The sequence below is a fragment of the Triturus cristatus genome, chromosome 7 (genome assembly GCF_964204655.1).
Source record: "Triturus cristatus chromosome 7, aTriCri1.1, whole genome shotgun sequence".
Classification (NCBI taxonomy): domain Eukaryota; kingdom Metazoa; phylum Chordata; class Amphibia; order Caudata; family Salamandridae; genus Triturus; species Triturus cristatus.
The window spans coordinates 290,434,699-290,456,162 of NC_140590.1; the positions used below are offsets into that span (position 1 = coordinate 290,434,699).

At 43.4% G+C, this 21,464-nt stretch overlaps 1 protein-coding gene and 1 pseudogene across 12 annotated transcripts in view; one reads left to right on the plus strand and one right to left on the minus strand.

Annotated features, from left to right (window-relative positions):
• Positions 1–21,464, minus strand: part of FLT3LG (fms related receptor tyrosine kinase 3 ligand) — a 786,318-nt gene that overhangs the window by 422,744 nt on the left and 342,110 nt on the right. The window lies entirely within an intron of this gene.
• LOC146809472 (A-kinase anchor protein 8-like) overlaps positions 1–21,464 on the plus strand; it is a 30,035-nt pseudogene that overhangs the window by 6,735 nt on the left and 1,836 nt on the right.

Genomic DNA, 21,464 nt, shown 5'->3' on the forward strand with positions numbered 1-21,464 from the left:
CTAAAAGGCAATGAGGAGGAAAAGAAATTGGATGAGAAAAAGAGTACTATTGCTTTTAGAAGAGGGAAACCTAAAGAAGAAACAAATAGGATAGTGGATGAGGGACAAGAAATTATAAAAGTGTATCTTTTCCAGTGAGTAAAGTGGATAATATTTCAAAAGATAATCCCTATTGGAAAACTGGAGAATTAAACACAAAATTATTGGTGTACTCAGGTACAAGACACAACCTTCTGGATAAAGATTTGTTACCAGTATTTGGAGAGATGACTTTAAAACCCCCCACATATTAAGTTACAGGCACATGTAATCAAACCCATCAAATTGACATGGTATTTGAAACTACAGTAGAGTTTAAGGGTGTTAACCTATGAGCGAATGTGTTTATTAGGATGACCACAACAAAGGGGTTTAAAGATATAGCTAAACCCCAATCATCCCAACAAAGTGCTATAAGTGGAGAAAAAATTGAAAATAATGATGGCGAACAGGACACTAGTTGCAAGGGTAAGGATCATCAAAAATGTAGCAATGAGCTGGGTTTATTAAAATAGTACATGCACAAGATCATTATAAAAGACAGAATAATGCCAAAGGCACTCAAAGAGCATAATGTTATTGTGTTGAAGCATGAGCAGTTAGAAGTGTAAACTGAGCAGATTGTGTCATGAGTGAACATTTGGAAGAACGGAAGATGCAAAATATCTTGCTCTGGAGGTCTGTCGAGAAAACAAGTGGGGTAAAAGGCAATGTGTCAATCTGAGGGATTTAAATTCAGGTACATGGGTAGATATTCACATGTTACCTAATATAAATTGAATCTGATGCTCAAAGGAGACACCATTTTCACTACAATTGATTTGTTGTAATTATCCTATCAAATTGTCTTACAAGACCTTTGGACTTCAATCAGCTGCCACTGTGTTCCACAGGGCAATATATCAGTTGTTTAAAAGTCTCACAAAAATTTCAGGATGACATATTAGTATCTTCAGTCAGCAAAGGAGGACTAACTATAATATATATACACATATATATATATATAATCTACTGGCGGTCGCCAGTAGATAGTTACACTTAGGACCTAGTTTCCATAGGAAAAGCGATTTTTGTTTTCCCAATAACTTTGGCGCCGGATGACAAATCTTTGCGAAATTTTCAAACTCGTGGGGCGCTACAGTCAGCTCCTATCTTGAAAGTTTCGGGGTGATTCAGCGAGTGGGAGCCGAAAAAAAAGGGGGTTCCCAAAACGTGTTTTCTCCTTGTTAATTCCCATAGGAAACTTTAGACATGGCTACAGCCCGAACTGCTGAACGGAATTACACCAAATTTGGCAAAAAGGTAGCCCTTGTTTCAGAGAGAACTCTCTTTGTTAAATGGTGTAAATCTGTTCAGTAGTTCCTGAGAAATTAAAAAAAAAAAGAGGTTGAAAAATGCATTTCCCATAGGAAACTTTAGACACGGCTACAGCTGGAACTGCTGAATGGAATTACACCAAATTTGGCAAAAAGGTAGTGCTTGCTTCAGAAAGCATCTTTTTTTTAAATGGTGTAAATCCGTTCAGTAGTTGCTGAGAAGATCAAAAAATAAAAAAATCGATATTTAGAGGCACGGAGGATCCGCACACCCTCCCGATCACGAGCTTTATTCTAATTGGCTGTCAACACTCCAAAGCAGGAAGTGTTGGCAGCCATCTTGTGCCTCGGTAACCGATGCACAAGAAAACAGAAAAACAAAAGGTGAAAAATAACAAAAGGGGGCAGGGTAGAAACACTCTGACCCCCTAGGTCTGCTCATGGGGACCCACAAGGACCATGGGTTGCGGAATCCGGCCGAAAATTTTAAACAAGCATTGGCATAGCCAATAGGTCTCACCATTGGGACCTTATAAGTGTTTAGCCATGCAACAGTTTCATAACTAAATACTTATAAGGTCCCAAATGCGAGACCTATTGGCTATGCCAAGCGGCCGTGCGCCACGAAAGTGAAAGTGATCCCGTTCGTGATCACGATCAAACATTAAAGTGAAAGTAATTGCGGTAAAGCGCGGCGTGCGCGCCCGCGCACATGCACTGTAGCTTTAGGCTTGCCTGGAAGCACTTTTTGGAGCCCTCTCAATAAGTTTCGCCAGACCAGCGCATGCGCTGGGTCAGGCGAGACCTAAAAACGAAGCGTAGGCTCCCGCTCTTCTGTTAATTAAGCCCCCGGTGGGCCAGGTCCCGGGGGCATGCTGAAACAAAATTTCAGGGGCCAGGGAGACTCCCGCAGCCCGCCACTCCCAGGGCTGTGATAAAATATTTGCGGAATAATAGAACCTTCAAAGACCGGTGTACTATCAGAACTTAAAGGGTATATAGCAAATATTGAGTGGAGGGGCCGGTTACAGGTAAACAGTATACATAGAGCTCCTGCGTTACAATGAGTGACTCGAATTACAGGGGTCAAAATACAACCGGGTAATGGGAAATGCTTAACGAATTAAGTAAAGTTCCAGGCTATCCCTACTACTCGAGGCGGGAAGAGTGCGCATGCGTGATCTGTAGTACTCGAACAATGCTTAAGCTGAACCTAGTCATGATGCTAAGAAATTTTAATTGCATCAAGTTGTTTCTTCTTTAACTGCGTTTTTCTTTCGTAGGCTACGAGGACTACGGATATGGGTATGAACAGGAAACCAGTGCCAATGCGGGCAGTTATGGGTACAAAAAGCAGAGAACAGACTGGATGTGTCTGTATTGTCCTATCCTTTATTTTTTCTGCGGGTAATGTATGTACTCAAACCCACAGGTATTTCCGCGTCTTGCTTTTGAAATTCTGTCTGCCTTCCGAACCTGATTTTATACTGCATACATATTAGTTAGTTCTAATTGTATTTGAGGGGTGCTTGTTCGGATGACAGACAGGATCTTCAGGGGCCCGCGTGCTTTTTGTGAGAACATGTCTGCGTCATTCTGTTGTAGGAGTTAGTATGTTACCAGAAATCCCTCGCACAAAAAGCTCGTGGTAGCGGAGAAACCCTTGGTGAGCTATTGTTCTTAAGCTCCGTTGGAGAACTGGCGTGTATCTGGTGACTCGTGATGGTGCTGCAACAGCTCGAAATGCACTCATCAGATGCTGAGCTGGTTGATTATGTGCCAGTCCCTGTTTGGGTAACTAGTCTAGGTGCGCCTTGACCGATATAAGATGTCATGTTACCGTGGAGATGAGTTATGTTGACTTGTGCGAGATTTTTTAATACGTGCCTCCTATTTAGCATGTGTCCATTGGGATTGTTGATGTTTGTTTCTCCCACAGAGTTTAGCCATTGTATGCGAAATAATATTTATGTCCATAATGTGAGATCATAAAGAGTAAAACTTACCTTGGTGCTGTGAACGGTAAAAAATGGTTTTGTTTTTTTTTGGGTTTTTTTTATTGAGCAGAGCAAGAAGGTACCAAAATACACGTTTTCAATCAAAACATTTAGATCACAACAACTGGAGAAACCATTGATATAAGTATGTTGGCAGACTACTTGCTAAACAGCATACAGGGTATTATGTATTCTTGTGTTTTATATACTATATCATACCATTCCGTTGTATATTTACAAACTGATAAATAAGGTGTAAATGCAAAATGAGACTACGCGATCACATGTGTCTCAGATATAATATAAAATTCATCTTAAATCAATTAAGAGGCGAATTAAGTTCTTAATTTAAAATGCAAATGCAATAGCAGCCGGTAATTTACTTTAGCAAAATAAAGTACTATTAACATCAAATCTACATTTTCATGATTGAACCCCAGAAACAAACTGATGAATAAAGTGCAAATGCAAAATGAGGCTACGAAATCGCATGTGTCTCAAACGTGATATAAAATTCATCTTGAGTCACTTAAGACACAAATTAAGTTCTTGATTAAAGTGCAAATGCAATAGCAGCCGATAATTTACTTTAGCAAAATACAGTACTATTAACATCAAATACAAGTATTATCACCATATAAAGTGCAACTATGATAGCAGCAGCACTTCACTTAGAAGACAACCACAGTATTTCAATCATAAAATACAGCATATAAGGTTAACAAGATAAAGTGCAAATACAAATAGCAGCCAATAAATAGGATACTAAAAAACACCTTAAACATAAATCAACATTTTCATGATTGAGCCCCAGAAATTGTACGTGCTAATCATATAAAATTTGTATAAGTAGAAAATCATTGCCCCAATCCAGTTGGGGATCAGTAATGATTTATGATTTAAACTGCCACATTAAACACCAATAGAAAAAAAAATATATAATACTCTTCGAAAATTAAAAAAAGCCTGCGACAAGTCTACGACCTATCCTTGAGTAGGAGTAATTCTTCAAATCTTTTCCAATTTTTCTTATATTTCCTTATGCCGCCTACTCGCTTGGCATATGCCTCTTCAAATTTCCAAATCCTTTTCATTTTATTAAACCAATTTAAATGATTTGGAATCTCCTTAGATTTCCAATTTTGAAGTATCAAGGAACGGGTCACCATACGAGATATAGCTAAAAAAACCTTATCAGAGCCAGATAAGTTGGCCTCGTCCCTTGAATACCCAAATAATGCGGTTTCCGCCTGGGGAGAAACACTCATGCCTATAACTACTCCCATATCGTTAAAAATCTCCCACCTGAACTGCTCCAATTGCGGACAGAAAAAGAAAATATGTAGCCAACCTCCTTCCTCCTCCTGATGGCAACGAAAACACTTATTAAGATGATCGGGATATCGTTTCTGAATCATAGCCGGGGTCCAATAAGCGAGCCATCTTGAAAGAAAGGACATTCTTTTAAAATTAGCAGCGTGTAGGGATCTGTGACCTAAAAGACATATTTTTTCCCACTCCTTAGGAGTAAATCTACACCCAGTATCCCTAGCTATTTTTTCAATGTGGCAGACTGTCCCCTTTGCCTGTTCATCCTTCCGCAATACAGAATACCATTTCCCAAGTCCCGAAAGCTTGGAATCATAAAGGTCTACCATGGTATTATTTGGAGTATTCAAAATGCCCTCAACACTGGAAATAAAATGAGCTATCCGCATCGAGGAATGTGGGCTTTCTATAACCTTCTGCCCTAACCATAATTTCTTGCCAAGATACTATTTTATTATGGATAATAAAACATTTAAGTTGAGAGAACCCACACTCTCCCCATATCTCAATATGTCTTAGTTGCAGGTGAAGGCCAAGGCTGTTACACTCACCCAGACCCAAATATTGAAAGCCTGAGGAGCTATTTTTTTTAAAAACTGCTTGAAGCCTAAACTGAACTTCTCGTAGAGACTTGTAGCGGGTTTTCTTTGGTAATTTAGCTGTTTTTAAAAAAGCGGGCGTTTGCGTTCCCCCTTCTACTACCATTTTATCAAAAAAAAACTATCATAGATGCACTTATAATATATTAGGTCCACCACTAAATTCAATAAAGCTGCCTGATAATATGTCCGTACTTGCGGGAATGCTAGACCCCCTTGACATTTGGGCAACTGAACTGTAGCTAATTTTACTATGGGAACCTTTTTTGCCCAAACGGTAAAAAATGGTTGATGTAAACTGCAGCGCTGTCGCAGGAACCTTTGCTCAGCTTGGGAATTTTTTTCCCATATAAAGTAGTGACACAGTAGTGAAAAATTATCAAAACACAATTTGGTATTACCGAGGCTCATAAAAAGCCATTGCTTCAGGTTTGTATAATCAGCCTAGGTAGACTTCTCTTGTCCAACCTTGTTGGAAAGATTGATACTTCCTGCACTGTATGATGTCCACATTCCTGCCCACTGCCATCCGACTGCTGTATCACACATGGAAAAACTCCCATGTTGAGTGAAACCTCTGAGCCTTGTTTGATATGAAATGAGGAAGACCTTTTTTAATATAGCAATTACCGTTCTCTTCTATCTTTTGCTGAACGTCTGTGCTGCCATTTCTCGGCAGGCTCTTTCTCCCATTGCCTTATCTGCTACTGATTGGATTCCTTGCTTCCTTGCAGGTATGAATCCTACGACTCTAGGTCTTCACTGAATGACCGTGATCTTTACAGATCCGGCTACGATTACAGTGAGGCGCATCATGACTGGGACAGTGCCTATGAAGGTCGCTATGACAGCTCCTACGGGAACCGGAGGGACCAGTCCCAGACCAGAGCACGCAGCAACTTTGGCCAGCGGTGTCGGAGCTGGGGAAGAGATGGGCGAAAAAACAGACCCATGCCGGCATTTCCCAGTCGCATGAGTGGACAATGGAATGAGCCACAGCCAGGGGGCGGGTGGGGTTCTGGCATCTCCGGTTCCCCCCGACCCCGTCTCTCTTTTCCCAGAAAGCATACCCTGAGATCAACATGTTCCAGGGAATGAGAGTCTGGGAATAGGCGCTTCGGAGGAGATGGCTTCAAACGAGGCCGAAGAAAAACAGCCTAAGTGTGGGATGGAGACAAAGTAAGTACACTCTGTGTCTTCTCCACGTCCATTTAATTTTTTTTACTTAATGTACCAGATGGGCACTGCTGAACAGCTGCTGCCCATTGCTGTTCATACGCTCAAGTCTCTATCTGAAGGGATACAAAATGTAACCGCTGCCCAGCACAGTGCCATGTCAAACTCCTTAAAGCCATAAGCGTAATCATTAACGCACCTTAACTAGAGGTGTTCCCATTCACATACATAGTCGTTCTGTATGCCAGCTCACCAACACCCAACAATATGCAGTTCTGTAATCCCACGGCGTGGTTTGACCGTCCCAATACCGAAATACACAGGCGTTTGTGCCCACCTAACCCCCTGTCCGCTTACAACTTGGGTTCTGTTAAATGCAACACACGACTCTGCAATATCTGTAGTATGTTATAGTGAGAGTGGCTGTTTGCGGATTTATATATCCCCGCGTGTAACACTTGGGGGATCAAAAATGTTATACTTGTATGTGCTTTGCGGCTATTTGCATTTCCCCTGACTGACCGTTGTGTTGCGCCTGTGACGCAACAGGCGCACAACGTGAAGGTCAGGTGACCTTAAGTTAATAAATACGGTCGCGCACGCACGTACGCCACTAGGGCTACGAGGGCGCACCAAGTAACACACCATACCTGTCTCCCGTGTGGTCATTGCCCTGTGGTGCCGCGTTACCGCGATTCCCCATATGCCTGTTGCCGGTCGCACCATCGCACCGGCAACACAACAACCGGCAACGAGGGTGGGCGTGCCCTCGCTGGTCGGTGGAGGCTGGTGTGGCGGCCGCGAGCTCTGTCATCGGCTCACGGCGCTCGTGCCCCGGCGTGTGAACGCTGCTGTCCTCAAAGGCGGTGTGGCCTCTGGAGCGCCTGCACCTCAGCGCGCTGCTTAAGGAGGCACAGAATCACCAGCGCGAGCCATACGAGGTGAGAAGTGGTGCCGCCCCTCCCCCACCCGACGTGAGCTGCACGCGAGGCTCTGGCCTACCGGCGACGTGCTGCTGGCCCTGTATTTCCAGCGCTCAGGCTGCACACAATAGCATCAGGCCCCCCTGGACTGATCTGGCATCAGGGGAGATCTGCCAAACAAGGGGGAGATGAGGGAGGCCCACACCCTGGAGACACACATCAGGGTCTGGGTGAAATAAGCCATCAGCAAGAGGGGTGGAGACCCCCACAAGAAGCCCAAGCCCCTGCCCCTCCATGAAGAGGTGAGCAGCCAACAGTGACCAGACTGGGTACTGGGAGCCCTGGCAAGAGAGGTGGAGTCAACAAGCATTGGCAAACGCACACGATCCAAGGGAGAACCACACACAGGAGGGACAACTGACCTTCGTGGGAGGCCCGGACAACACTATAGTCACCAGTTAAGGTGGCGACCATGGCCACGATACCCCCCCTAGAGCCTTTCATCGTATAGGGCTCGTCCTCATCGCTGGCACCCAAGTGGAAGGACTGGGTGGATCGCCTACTCATATTCTTCGATGCCACTAAGGTCCACAAGGACCAGAAAAGAGCAATGCTGTTGCACCTGGGGGGCAAAGACATCCATAACATCGCCAAAACTATAGTAGAAGCTACGCCCAAGAACCATCACACACTGATAGAGGCCCTCAACGGACATTTTGAACCCATGGCCAACCAAGACTACGAGAGGTTCATATTCAGGCAAGCGCGCCAGCTTCCATATGAATCACTGGATACGTACCATGCTAGACTTAAAAACCTAGCGTCCACCTGTGGACTTCCCGTCGAAATAGGAGAAATTAGGGGACAGATAATTCAAGGGTGCGCCTCTACCAAGCTCCGGGAACAGATACTTGAAGAATCCGGAAAGTCCCTTGCGGATATACTGACCCTGGGGCGGACCAAAGAACTGTCGAAAGCACGACTGCCACACATGGAAGCAGCCCTAAAAGCCCCTGTGAAGGCTGAGCCAGTGAACGCCGTAACGACCAAACCCACGACGAGGTGGGTTAAGAAGGGACCTGGGACATCCACATCACTAGATTTAGTCTAATTGTGCCAGTGGGAGTGGGTTTTTATTTGGGAGGGGTCTGGTTTCTAGCGACCATGGCCCGAGCTTAGAGATGTTAGAGCAACAGCGACCAGACAGTCTGATTCAGATGACTTGCTTTTCTTTCAGTTTGTCCTAAATAACGCAGTTTGTTGGGAAAACTAGTTTTATGTGTCTGGTGGTTCCACTGTGCTGCGTGTCTGCCAGACTAGGTGTTTTATAGTTGTTAATTGAATCGCTTCAGGGTCAAATGCAGCAGCAAACGCAACAGAAGAAGAAAATTAATAAAAAGAACGGTGCCGCCAAGAAGCGCAAACAAAACAACACAGCTGTAGAACCAGAGTCCAAAGTAGCAAAGAACGAGGAGGCCGATGAAACCACTGGAGGTAATAAACAGTGTAATCGAATACCTTATGCTTTGCATAACATTCACAGCAGATTTACGTTACCATCCTTTATTAATGGCCTCGGTCACATTTAACTGTGGAAAATACTATACTTCTAGCAATCCTTATAGTTCAAACCTATGCATGTTTAGCAATGCCCGTCTTTGTGTGCAGTCAGCCCTTTTTTATTGTTATTCAGCTGCAATTCTCTGTGAGGCGCTTACCTGTTTCAGTACTACTAACTGCACATACTGTAGTTGACACTATTCCACAAACGGCTTTATTTGATTTGCTAGTAAATCCTGCTGCTTGTGATTAAGAGTTTGGGCCCACTGCTAATCAGAATACCGTGCACCCTTGACCTGGACTCTCTTAATCCAGGACTGTTCATTAATTTGTATCCCTACCGAGTACCTGCTTAACATTGTGAACCAGGGCTGGGTGGATTTTCACATTTGCCAAAGTTGTAAAAGTATCATATTTGACCATGATTTACCTCCATGAGGCAGCTGCACTGCTACTCGTCTGACTTGCAAACTCCCTCCTAGCTGGGTTTGAGTAAGCATGTCTTAATTATAATAAACGGTAAACGTTCATTAGGACGAAGCCGAAATCCCGCCATGCCTTCACAGCGCCGGCAATAGAACAAACATGCCTTTATTCGCACAGCACACAAGTCTTTACGACTTGCTGGAGATGGGCGCATTGGTGGAATGGTGTTGGATTCAAAGTCAAACACCTTTGTGGAAATATGGATTTTTCTGATCAGTTATGTCCCCTATCTTGGACCCCAACGGTTTCATGTATGAATCACAAGTACATGTATGTTCCCTCCAGTTCCAGTTATGAAGACGCAAACACACGTGCGTCCACCGTCAACATGTCCTCTTTCAGATCAGCCATGAATAGGCCGGATATTCCATTCCTAAGTATGAAAGGCCACCGGCTTTATATGGTTCACTTATGCCATTTTTCAGTCCAGGCAAGTAGGCCCTGATTCTGTCATCAAGCTTCTCTTGCCTTCTGCCTCTGAAAACTCTAGTCTGAGCCTGCATCTGTGACCATGAACTTTGTCTCATCCCCTGCGCGGCTCACGATGCCTGACATCAGCCTGTTGCCTGCCAAAAACTGTATTTCACCTTCGAAATTATCTGCTCCGCTCCCTGCCCAATGCATTCCTGTCTAGTAGTTTAAGTAAACATTCTTCCAGCTACCGAGCAAAGGCCCGGCTTCTCTGTCTTTATGCAAGTAATTCATAGCCCTATTATTATGGAAGATTTCTGCCCTCGCATCTAGTGTAGACACTTAGACGCTTGTACACGCACTAACAGTCAGTATAGTCAGTATAGAATAAGATTCTACTCTAAGAGACCTCTCTTTTGGATAACATAGTTCTTTAAACATAGGATGTTAGATATGATTCGGGATTAGGTTGACTTGACCCTCCAGACATCTGTCGCCACATGTAGAGCTAAATGTCAAGTCCCCTTCACCCCCTAGTTGCACGTCAATCACACGTCATGCTGCTGCGCGCGCATTTCTGCCAAGTATTTCTGCTGACATTGCGAAATTCTTTCATGGAACCACCCTATTATGACATCACACCTGATGACGTTCTTTAGTTACACCCAGTTACACCCACTTTTGCTACGCATGTATGTTTTATCTTCACTATCAATTGTTACGCCTCCAGCATTTGTTTCACTGTAATGCCTATTGTATAAAAGTGATTACCTATCAATAAAGTATGTACTTCACTTCCTGAACCTCCGTGGTGATGGAACTTGGAGTCACCGATTCGAATCGTCCATTGGAATAAAGCCCATTCCGAACCTCTAATACCACGGATTTTGCCTCTTATTTACTGAGCTATTTTTATTATGTTTCTGTATCAAATTAAGTCCCGGTAATTAAATTATTTACCACATGAATGGCGCCCGAACAGGGACACTTTCTCATCTCACGCGCCGGCGGTGCGTTGCAGGCCCGGTCTCCTGCCACAGCTGGACGGACAACAACGCGTACCAGCAGGATTTCCTGTATCTCCCTCCGGTCAAGCGGGGGCGACTGAGGCTGCGATCAACACCCAGACGAGGCGGTGAGAAGTGCGAAGTATCCCGACCAGAGCCTAGCTGAGAGAGCAAGATCCGAGGTATACAGAGGCCCACCAGATTCCGAAGTTCCGAAGTTCCGAAGTTCCGAAGTTCCGCGTCGAGTCCAGTCCGGTCCAGTCCAGTTCAGTTCCGTTCCGAGGCCTTCCGTTCCGAGCTACCCGGTGAGTACCATTACTGGGGAGGCGTTCTGACGTGCACATAGGTTGTGCCGGTCAAGACGGGTTTGGGTACACAAATCCGGTCTGCACTGTTTTAGCAGTGTATCTGTACTGTTTAGCAGTATATCTAGTATATCAAGTATATAAATTCAGAATAATTCAGTTAATGCCGAGTATTATGTTTAGTGATTAAGTTTCCTTAGATCGTCATCATCATTGTTGCTCATTTAAATGTTAAAATGTTAAATGTGTTAATACGTCCTGCATATTGTGGTATGAATGACTGTTCATTATTGTGTTTATTGTATTAAGTTTGTTCAAGATCAAGTATCAGACCAGTTCTCAATATGCCGCTCTTTTCGAAATTAAGACAGATCACAACTAGAAAAGGGGTACTCGAAGAAGCTGTTCCTATTCCTCCTAGGGACACTCCAGGGTACTTCATGTATCATAAACACGGCTTAGACGCTATATTATTTCTTGATTTATGGGTAGACTACACCAAGGAATTACCAGAAAGTCAGAGGTGGCCCGCAGCTGGGACCTGGGATGCAGAGTGCATCATGAAAGTAGAGGAAGAGTTATGGAAAAGGAAAGCCAGACAGTCACAGAAAGACGCCGTTGAGTTATGGCGTAAACAATCTCATCGACGTATAGAAAAAGCACTCCGACAGGAGGAGAAAAATAAGGAGAGTTCAAATAAAGTCCCAGAAAGTCTATTAATTGAAGAAGGTACACGAGTGAAATCAGAACAAGTAGACAGACAAAGAAATGCCCTTATGAATGGTATGTATCCCCTCCTGGCTGAGGGATTACCTAAGGCTACTCCGGAGATACCAAAAGACTTGCCACCCCCATTGTTCCCAATAAAAATGCATCCTAAGGGGCATCCTAGAACAGCAGAAGATGTTTTTCTTTCCTCATACTTAGATGACGCAGCTCCCGAGTATGCTAACCCCGCCCCACATAGACCGTCTGCCGGGGAGGTTCAACGCCAAGATCCTGTATCTGTACCTCTTCAGCAACAAATCCTGACACAAGTTCCGGCAAGCACATCTGTTTCCACATCTGTTCCTACAACTACTTCTACAGTTGTGTCCACACCTATAGTTGCTGTATCGCGTTCAACGAACCCTTTCACGCCCGATACCCCAGATGGGGCTACCGGAGGTGCTACCAACATTTTTTCTACGCCACCCAGAATAAATAAACTTACCTTTCAAGAATCAGCACATCCACGTACCCCCAAACTCATAAATGCCCGCACGCTTAAGGAACTTCTAGTAGATTGTAGATATGACCCTGTGCCCGGCAAAGAGGACGAAATGATCATGGCATCATTACGTATCAGACGAGCCGCGGTGTATTTAGGGAAGTTACCAGGAATGACTATGCATCTAGATAATATATATCATTTTGTCCAAACAGGGCGAGATTCTGAATGTATTAACAGAGCTATGGAATACCAGAAAGTGGAGATACAGGGGGAACTGTTACGTTTCCTCATAAATTGTGTGATCAGAAATCAAGACCGACCGGGGGTAGATCCGGAAGCAATGCAAATTCTTACCAGATGGAGCCAGAATATATCAGAAGGGAGACATGATAAGCAAAAATGTATAATAGCCATGTGTCGAAAGATCCGTAAAGAAATAGAACGCCTACACGAAGAGAGATTAACGGTAGACCAGTTCGAACAAAGCGAGGAGGAAGGATCAGGACTGCCCACAGGACAGTCAGAAACCATAGCCTATGTAGGTAGAGGAAGATCTTGTAATAGTACTAGATGTTTTACTGACCCGATACGTCCGATATGTCCAGATAATAACAGGAATTCCCAAACACCTATAATAAATATAAGGTCCCCCGAGCATTCGTTCCAAGCCGCTGACAAATTACTCCGAGAACGAAGGGGTTACCATTTACTCGATTCTATGGATGAACAAGAATTAGCCAGGTCAGCCGTTCATTGGGTTGACAGTCCCGGAAAATATGGTGATGATACAGTAGCACACACATTTTTGAACCTCACCCCAGATGAACAGCGTTTAGCTGGGATTTATATGATTCAACAACTCCTTATACTATATAAAAGTCAACATTCAGATCCTGGTCCCTTACCTGATATATTGACTGAATTACTCACGAATAGATGGAGAGGTTCAGGTACTAAGTTAATTAAGGAAATACTAGAATCAAGAAAGCAGTACATTCTTTTTGTATGCCCAGAACGTGTCTCACTGCCCATCAAGGAAAGAACGACGTATTACATGGACAGACAGAATCCCTTACGAGAAGTACACCCAATAAAGGGCGAGGACAATCAGTTTAAACGTGTATTTGTATATACGCCCATATCGAAAATAGAATTGTTAGAAATGAAGAAAGTGGTACCCAGTCATGATAAAGACCCAGCGGGTTTTCACCGTGAAATTAAAGACATGTTACTCATGGGAGAGTATACCTATCCCGACATTATGACAATATTAAAGGTATTAATGCCTGCTGGCATTTATGAAAAACTCAAGGAAAAAGAGTGGGAGGTGGGAGACCAAAAGATAGACTGGACAGCATTAGAAGCAGAAGAAAAGGCCCGAACTGCAGGAGCAGGGCTTGGGGATAAAACTAAAGCACTACCAGGTTTACTAGTACAGGTAAAGCCACGTTTATTAACTACGAAAATGGAAGACTGGGGTGCAATCTCAGCCTGTAAACAAAAGCAAGATGAAGACACTAGTGATTTCTATGCCCGATTTGAAAAATGTTTTGGTATAAATAGTGGCATAAAAGCAAGTAGCGAATCATACCCACATCTGTTTGTGACAAAATTAGTTGAAAATTCCTTGCCCCAAGTGAAGAATAGAGTATTAAAATTCGAGAGTACCTGGCAAGGTAACACCCCATCACAAATGTTACAAATGTTACAGTATCATCACAATAGAATTAGAGAGGAACAAGAACATGAACAAAGACGCATGAAAGACACGAAAATGAAAATGCTAGTCTCTCAGACAGTTCCAGCTGAAGGACATAAAAAGGGTACGACACATTCCGGTGATTCAGCAGGACCTGTAAAAGGGACATGCAACTATTGTAAACAGCCAGGACATTACATACACGATTGCCCGGTCCTGAAGCGTAATATCGCCACAGGTAAAACACAGGAAAGACCACGGCCACCTAGACAGGATCAGAATGAACAAGGAGCCCCGCAGCATGCACAGTCCATGCCAGCTCCACAACAGTCTATACAGTTTGTGCCAGCTGCACCAGCGCTGCCTGTTGCTGCCACACAAACCACGACACGACAGCTGTACCAGACCGCACAGTACGACTATCCTGATTATCAACGATACGCATGAACCAGCCTAGAGAGGGAAGTTGACTTACCCCTTATCGAGGTCCCTGTGGACCAAGAAGGACCTTATGTACATAGTGAATTATTAGGCCAAGACAGAAAATTTTTACTTGATACAGGGGCAAGTCGAACAACCATAAAACGTAGTGAAGTTCCAGGGGCACCCCTCTCAGGCTTACAGAATATTTCCCTTGGTTTTTCAGGAAAACCTATTGTTAATGAAGTATCACAGCCTCTTCCACTTACGATAGGACCTTTGACCCGAACTACAGATTTATTGCTTACTAAATCATGTCCAGAAAACTTGTTAGGTATAAAAACACTGAAAGCTCTAGGAGCTATAATATGTTGTTCTCCGGAAGGAGTAAGATTGTTTTTACGTGATTTCAAAGGTCACTATGTGTCTCGAGACATGGATCCCCGGTTGCAGACTTTACCTACACATTTATGGGCACAAGGCCCTACTGATGTTGGTTGCATGAATATTACGCCATATCGAGTTACACTAAAGGCAGGAGTGGTACTACCACGAATGCGACAATACAAGTTACCACCAGATGCTGTAGTGGCTTTACTGCAAATCATTGACGAGCTCATTGCCCAAGGAGTGGTTGTGGAAACTGACTCCAATGTATGTAATTCCCCGATAATTCCGATTCTTAAACGAACAGATCCAAAGGCCCCGCCAGTATATCGATTGGTTATTGATCTGCGCGAATTGAACAAATGCATTGTGCCACAATTCCCTGTGGTCCCAGATATCTCGTCATTACTGACAGCTATTGATTCCGAAGCAACATTCTTTACTGTAATTGATCTCAAGAATGCCTTTTTCAGCGTCCCAATAGATCCGGAAAGCCAATACTTGTTCGGATTTAGTTTAAATGGACGTAGCTTTAAATTCACACGCGCACCTCAAGGATTTACAGAAAGCCCCAGCATCTATAGCCAAGCACTGAAAAGAGAACTTGACAGTATCCACATGCCAGTAAACACTGCCCTGCTTCAATATGTCGATGATCTGCTGATCACCGCTAGAAGCGAACCTGAATGTGAGAAAGCATCACTGACGGTTTTACAATTTCTAGCCGAAAAGGGGCACAAGGTGTCCCCTTCTAAGCTGCAATTCTGTGTCCAGCGAGTTGTTTATCTTGGACACTCGCTGTCCAAGGAGGGAAGGCAGCTTACACCCGACCGCATTCAGTTAATAGCTAACATGCCAATACCCAAGACACAAAAGGAGGTGCGGGCTTTCATAGGCCTCACTTCATATTGTAGGCAGTGGATCCCTCAGTATGCATTTCTAGCAAAACCACTCATTCAATTGACAACACAGGAGGCAGCCACATCGACTGTTCTCCCTTGGACTCAGGAACATACACAAGCTTTTGAAAGCCTAAAGAAAGCTTTATGCCAAGCACCTGTTTTAGCAACACCATGTTACAATAAACAGTTTACACTCTTTGTTACAGAACGCGAAGGTACTGCCTTATCAGTACTCACACAGGAACAAGCAGGATCACACAAACCATGTGCTTATTTTTCTAGTACATTAGATCCCGTAGCTCAGGCTTTGCCTGCATGCCTAAAATCAGTGGCAGCAACAGCTTTAGCAATCAGACAAAGCGATGCCATAGTGTTAGGACATCCATTGACAGTTCAAGTACCACATGCAGTAGAGGTTCTTGTGAATCGAACGCAAACACAACATTTGACTATAGCGCGACTTACAGGGTATGAATTAACATTGTTCCAACCACATATAGAAATCAGACGTTGTAACACATTGAATCCTGCCACACTTTTACCTGTAATCGGAATAGACCCACTAGCTCATGATTGTATTGATGTTATTACAATCACGACGAAACCCAGACAAGACTTGACAGACGTCCCATTGTCAGACCCAGACCTGACGTTGTATGTAGATGGTTCATGTATGAGAACAAGTACAGGAGAGTTAGTGGCCGCTTACGCAGTCACAACGGACACTGAAATCATTGAAACAAATTGCATAAATACCTTGTCAGCTCAAGCCGCAGAGCTCATCGCTCTGACACAAGCCTGTATTCAAGCCACAAATAAAAAAGTCAACATATATACTGATTCACGTTATGCATTCGGAGTTGTACATGACTTCGGCGTGCTGTGGCGAGAGAGAGGTTATTTAACTTCTCACGGTGCCCACATTCAGCACGGACCCCTCATTCATGCCTTATTAGATGCAATACATCTACCCACTGCAATATCAATTATGAAATGTAAAGCTCATACGAAAGCTCATACGAAAGTTACTGATATCATTTCTCAAGTCAATGATCTAGCTGACAGAACAGCTAAACAGACTGCTCAAACTCAAACATCCGACATGACAAAGACAATAGTCCCGACGCCAACACAGTGTATGAATGTTAAAGATCCCGCTCTTGACGTAATTGACATACAGACACATGCTACACCAGACGAAATAAAGAAATGGACTGAATTAGGAGGGATCCAAACGGATTAAGGATGGATGACGAAGGAAAAATCTGTGTGGTTCCTTCCTGATTCAATGGTCCAAGTCATTATCAACACTGTACATAGTCCAGCGCATCTAGGAGAAAAAGCTATGCTAGACAGCATTCAACACATTTGGTTCAACAAACATTTACGAGCAGCAGCCAAACAAAAAGTTCGTACCTGTATGATCTGTTGTCAGTTCAACCCAGGAAAAAGCATTCCCGTAGAACAGGGTGGATTTCAGCCTCCTGATCACCCTTTTGAAGTCCTCCAGATGGATTATATCCAGATGGAACGATGTCGAGGATTCAAATATGTTCTCGTAGTTGTCTGTGCTCTTTCCCGTTGGACAGAGGCATACCCGGTTTCAGATTACACTGCCCCGACTACTGCCAAACAGTTGGTTCGAGAATTCTTCCCACGATACGGTTTACCACGTGTTGTTTACTCAGATAACGGCCAGCCGTTTTCATCCGAACTAATGAAACACGTTTCACTTTTGTTAGGCTATCAGTGGAAATTCCACTGTGTCCGACACCCCGAGGCAGAAGGTCTCGTGGAAAGACATAATCAGACCCTGAAAATTAGATTGTCCAAAATATGCAGGGAGAAAGGTGTCGACTGGGTAGTAGCGTTACCAGTTGCACTCTTTTACATGAGAATGGTAGCACACTCTCGAACAGGGCTATCCCCGTATGAGGTGATCTTTGGCAGACCACCAAATATGTGGGGGACGCCTATACCACGCAAAATAACTGATATTGACTGTAATATGCTTACAGATTACTTGGCTTCCTTGATGTCTGCACTACAATCTTGTCGTTCACAGGTATCTGCAGCCTTTCCTGACAACACTGAGGTGAAACCCCATGACGTAGTTCCGGGGGACCTGGTCTTAGTGAGGAACTTTGATCGGAAGTCTCAGCTGGATCCTAGGTGGAGGTCGCCTCAGCTCGTATTGCTTACCACAAGGACAGCCGTGAAGATCGAAGGCAGAAAAGGCTGGGTACATTCAAGTCATATCAAGAAATTTCATGGACTACCATCGGATGTAAATACCACACCTCGTGTGTCTTCACCCATTGACTCAAAGCTTCCTTTGGTTGAAATGAGTAATCACGAACAATACAAACTAAAACTCAGGTCTAACCAGTCAGGCAATTTGATTGTTTAAGTCCTCTCCAAGGTGAAGCGGTTGAATTTGTCTCTGACATGTATCCCTTAGACCTGAATAGAGAAAAAACCCGAAAAATGTTGAAACGACATGCGTACTGTAAATAACTGCGTAGTCATTGCACAGTGACGTTATTAATTTTGTTTTTCTTAAGTCTTTTAATAATTACTGCAAGTATATTGTTGCACATATATTATCCTATTTCTAGACATGTTTATAATGTTACTGCCGAACATTCTTTTAGTGAATTACCTCCGCATGAGTTGTCTTATAGATTTGCGCTGCGCAATAACACGTTTATTAGTATGTTACATCATTCCCATCAGGTTAGCAATGCTACAAATTGTTGGATATGTGGCCGACTCCCTCCCTATCAGAATTATAAAGGAATTCTACCTCTCTTTCCATACCCGTTCACACACAACGGCTCCTGTGGAGCATGGTTTAGTTTAATTAATTCCCTAGATTCGAATTCTGCAGTTTATCAAGACAACTGGGTATGGGGAAATTTGAACTTAGTTTTACTTAAAGTCTGCTACCCTAACAAGGAGGGACTTCCCAAAAGAACAGGAACTGATCTAGAAAATGAAGTGTATGGATTAGGTAATTTTACGCTTAATCTTATGATCCTAAATGTCGAATCCGAAGCTACTCCAATTTTGCCCGCGATGTCAATATTCCCAGTAAAGGGTGAATTATGTGTAAGAAAGAATGGTTCCATACATATGGGCCATAGTAGATGCACCACTGTAATAGAATTTAGTGATCAAGGCAAGTCTACATTTAGAGCTTCCCGCCATTCCTATTTCATATGTGGTCAGACGGCATATGTACGTTTGCCTCTAGATTGGGATGGTACCTGCTACATTGGATTCCTTTTGCCACCTGTTTTCCTAGCTCCTCCTGACTATCACAGAAATACTCATTTAGTACACAATAGAGAAAGGAGAGATCTCCCAATAGTCGATTACACTGAAACAGCATGGGAAAAATACACAGATTTCAATAAAGGTCTCTTTCCCTATATAGGTACCGTTACTAATAGTAAGCTGATACGTAGATTAACTAGAACCCTTGAAGCAGTAGTGAACGAAACTATTTCCGCCTTAGGCAATTTAACAGAAGAGCAGTCTGCTATGCGGATTGTTGTGCTTCAAAATCGTCTTGTCCTTGACGTCATCCTGGCCGATAGGGGCGGAGCTTGTAGGGTCATCGGATCAAGTTGTTGCATTTTCATACCAGAAAATTCGCCATCTGTATATAAAGCCATAACTCGCCTTCATAAGATTGTAAGCCAGATACACCAGAATCCAGGCACCTGGACTTGGTCCGGTTGGTTTTGGAGTGTATTATCTACCTTTGGATGGAAGGTCCTATCCTTCCTAGGTATTGGCTTTCTCATACTATTCAGTTGCTGTCTATGTCTACAATGTGGACCAGCGATCTGTGGTCTGTGTGCCACATCGTGTATTCCACCACCAAGATTTCATTCATCCCAGAAGAAAAAAGAAGAACAAATGATGCTATATGAACAGATCAACGGATTGATGAAGATTGATATCTCTTAACGGGCAAGTAGGGGACAAGGAGGGAATGTGGAAATATGGATTTTTCTGATCAGTTATGTCCCCTATCTTGGACCCCAACGGTTTCATGTATGAATCACAAGTACATGTATGTTCCCTCCAGTTCCAGTTATGAAGACGCAAACACACGTGCGTCCACCGTCAACATGTCCTCTTTCAGATCAGCCATGAATAGGCCGGATATTCCATTCCTAAGTATGAAAGGCCACCGGCTTTATATGGTTCACTTATGCCATTTTTCAGTCCAGGCAAGTAGGCCCTGATTCTGTCATCAAGCTTCTCTTGCCTTCTGCCTCTGAAAACTCTAGTCTGAGCCTGCATCTGTGACCATGAACTTTGTCTCATCCCCTGCGCGGCTCACGATGCCTGACATCAGCCTGTTGCCTGCCAAAAACTGTATTTCACCTTCGAAATTATCTGCTCCGCTCCCTGCCCAATGCATTCCTGTCTAGTAGTTTAAGTAAACATTCTTCCAGCTACCGAGCAAAGGCCCGGCTTCTCTGTCTTTATGCAAGTAATTCATAGCCCTATTATTATGGAAGATTTCTGCCCTCGCATCTAGTGTAGACACTTAGACGCTTGTACACGCACTAACAGTCAGTATAGTCAGTATAGAATAAGATTCTACTCTAAGAGACCTCTCTTTTGGATAACATAGTTCTTTAAACATAGGATGTTAGATATGATTCGGGATTAGGTTGACTTGACCCTCCAGACATCTGTCGCCACATGTAGAGCTAAATGTCAAGTCCCCTTCACCCCCTAGTTGCACGTCAATCACACGTCATGCTGCTGCGCGCGCATTTCTGCCAAGTATTTCTGCTGACATTGCGAAATTCTTTCATGGAACCACCCTATTATGACATCACACCTGATGACGTTCTTTAGTTACACCCAGTTACACCCACTTTTGCTACGCATGTATGTTTTATCTTCACTATCAATTGCTATGCCTCCAGCATTTGTTTCACTGTAATGCCTATTGTATAAAAGTGATTACCTATCAATAAAGTATGTACTTCACTTCCTGAACCTCCGTGGTGATGGAACTTGGAGTCACCGATTCGAATCGTCCATTGGAATAAAGCCCATTCCGAACCTCTAATACCACGGATTTTGCCTCTTATTTACTGAGCTATTTTTATTATGTTTCTGTATCAAATTAAGTCCCGGTAATTAAATTATTTACCACACCTTCCCTGCTGTTGCACAGACTGGAGTTGGAATAGTAAATTAAACTACTCCAAAATCCAGCGCCCAAGTCTAACTTGTGCTGAACAAATGCATGCTAAAGACACATTTGTTCAAATGACTACCTCCAGGTGGCATACGTGCTAAACGCATAGGAAATGCCGTCTACATTCATAATAAACATGTGGTTTGATATTTTAGTAAAATAGTGGTCAGATTGCATACTAATACATTTGAAAACAAATCCCTCTAAAAAAGCATGGAGTAGTTTGTTAGCACGAATTGTAGCACGTGAAACACTAATGCAAATGCAAATACCATTAATACATATTTATAGTTGTTTCTCTGATCTCTCCTTTTCACTTGTAATCACCTGCTTTAATATTGCTACTTTTATTTTTCTCTTTGACATAAGTGACAGAATTACATATGTAACTCTTAAACAGCCTTGCTAAGGCCCCAGGCCTGCACTCCATTCAGGGGCAAAACACGTTGGCTGGGCTAAGTT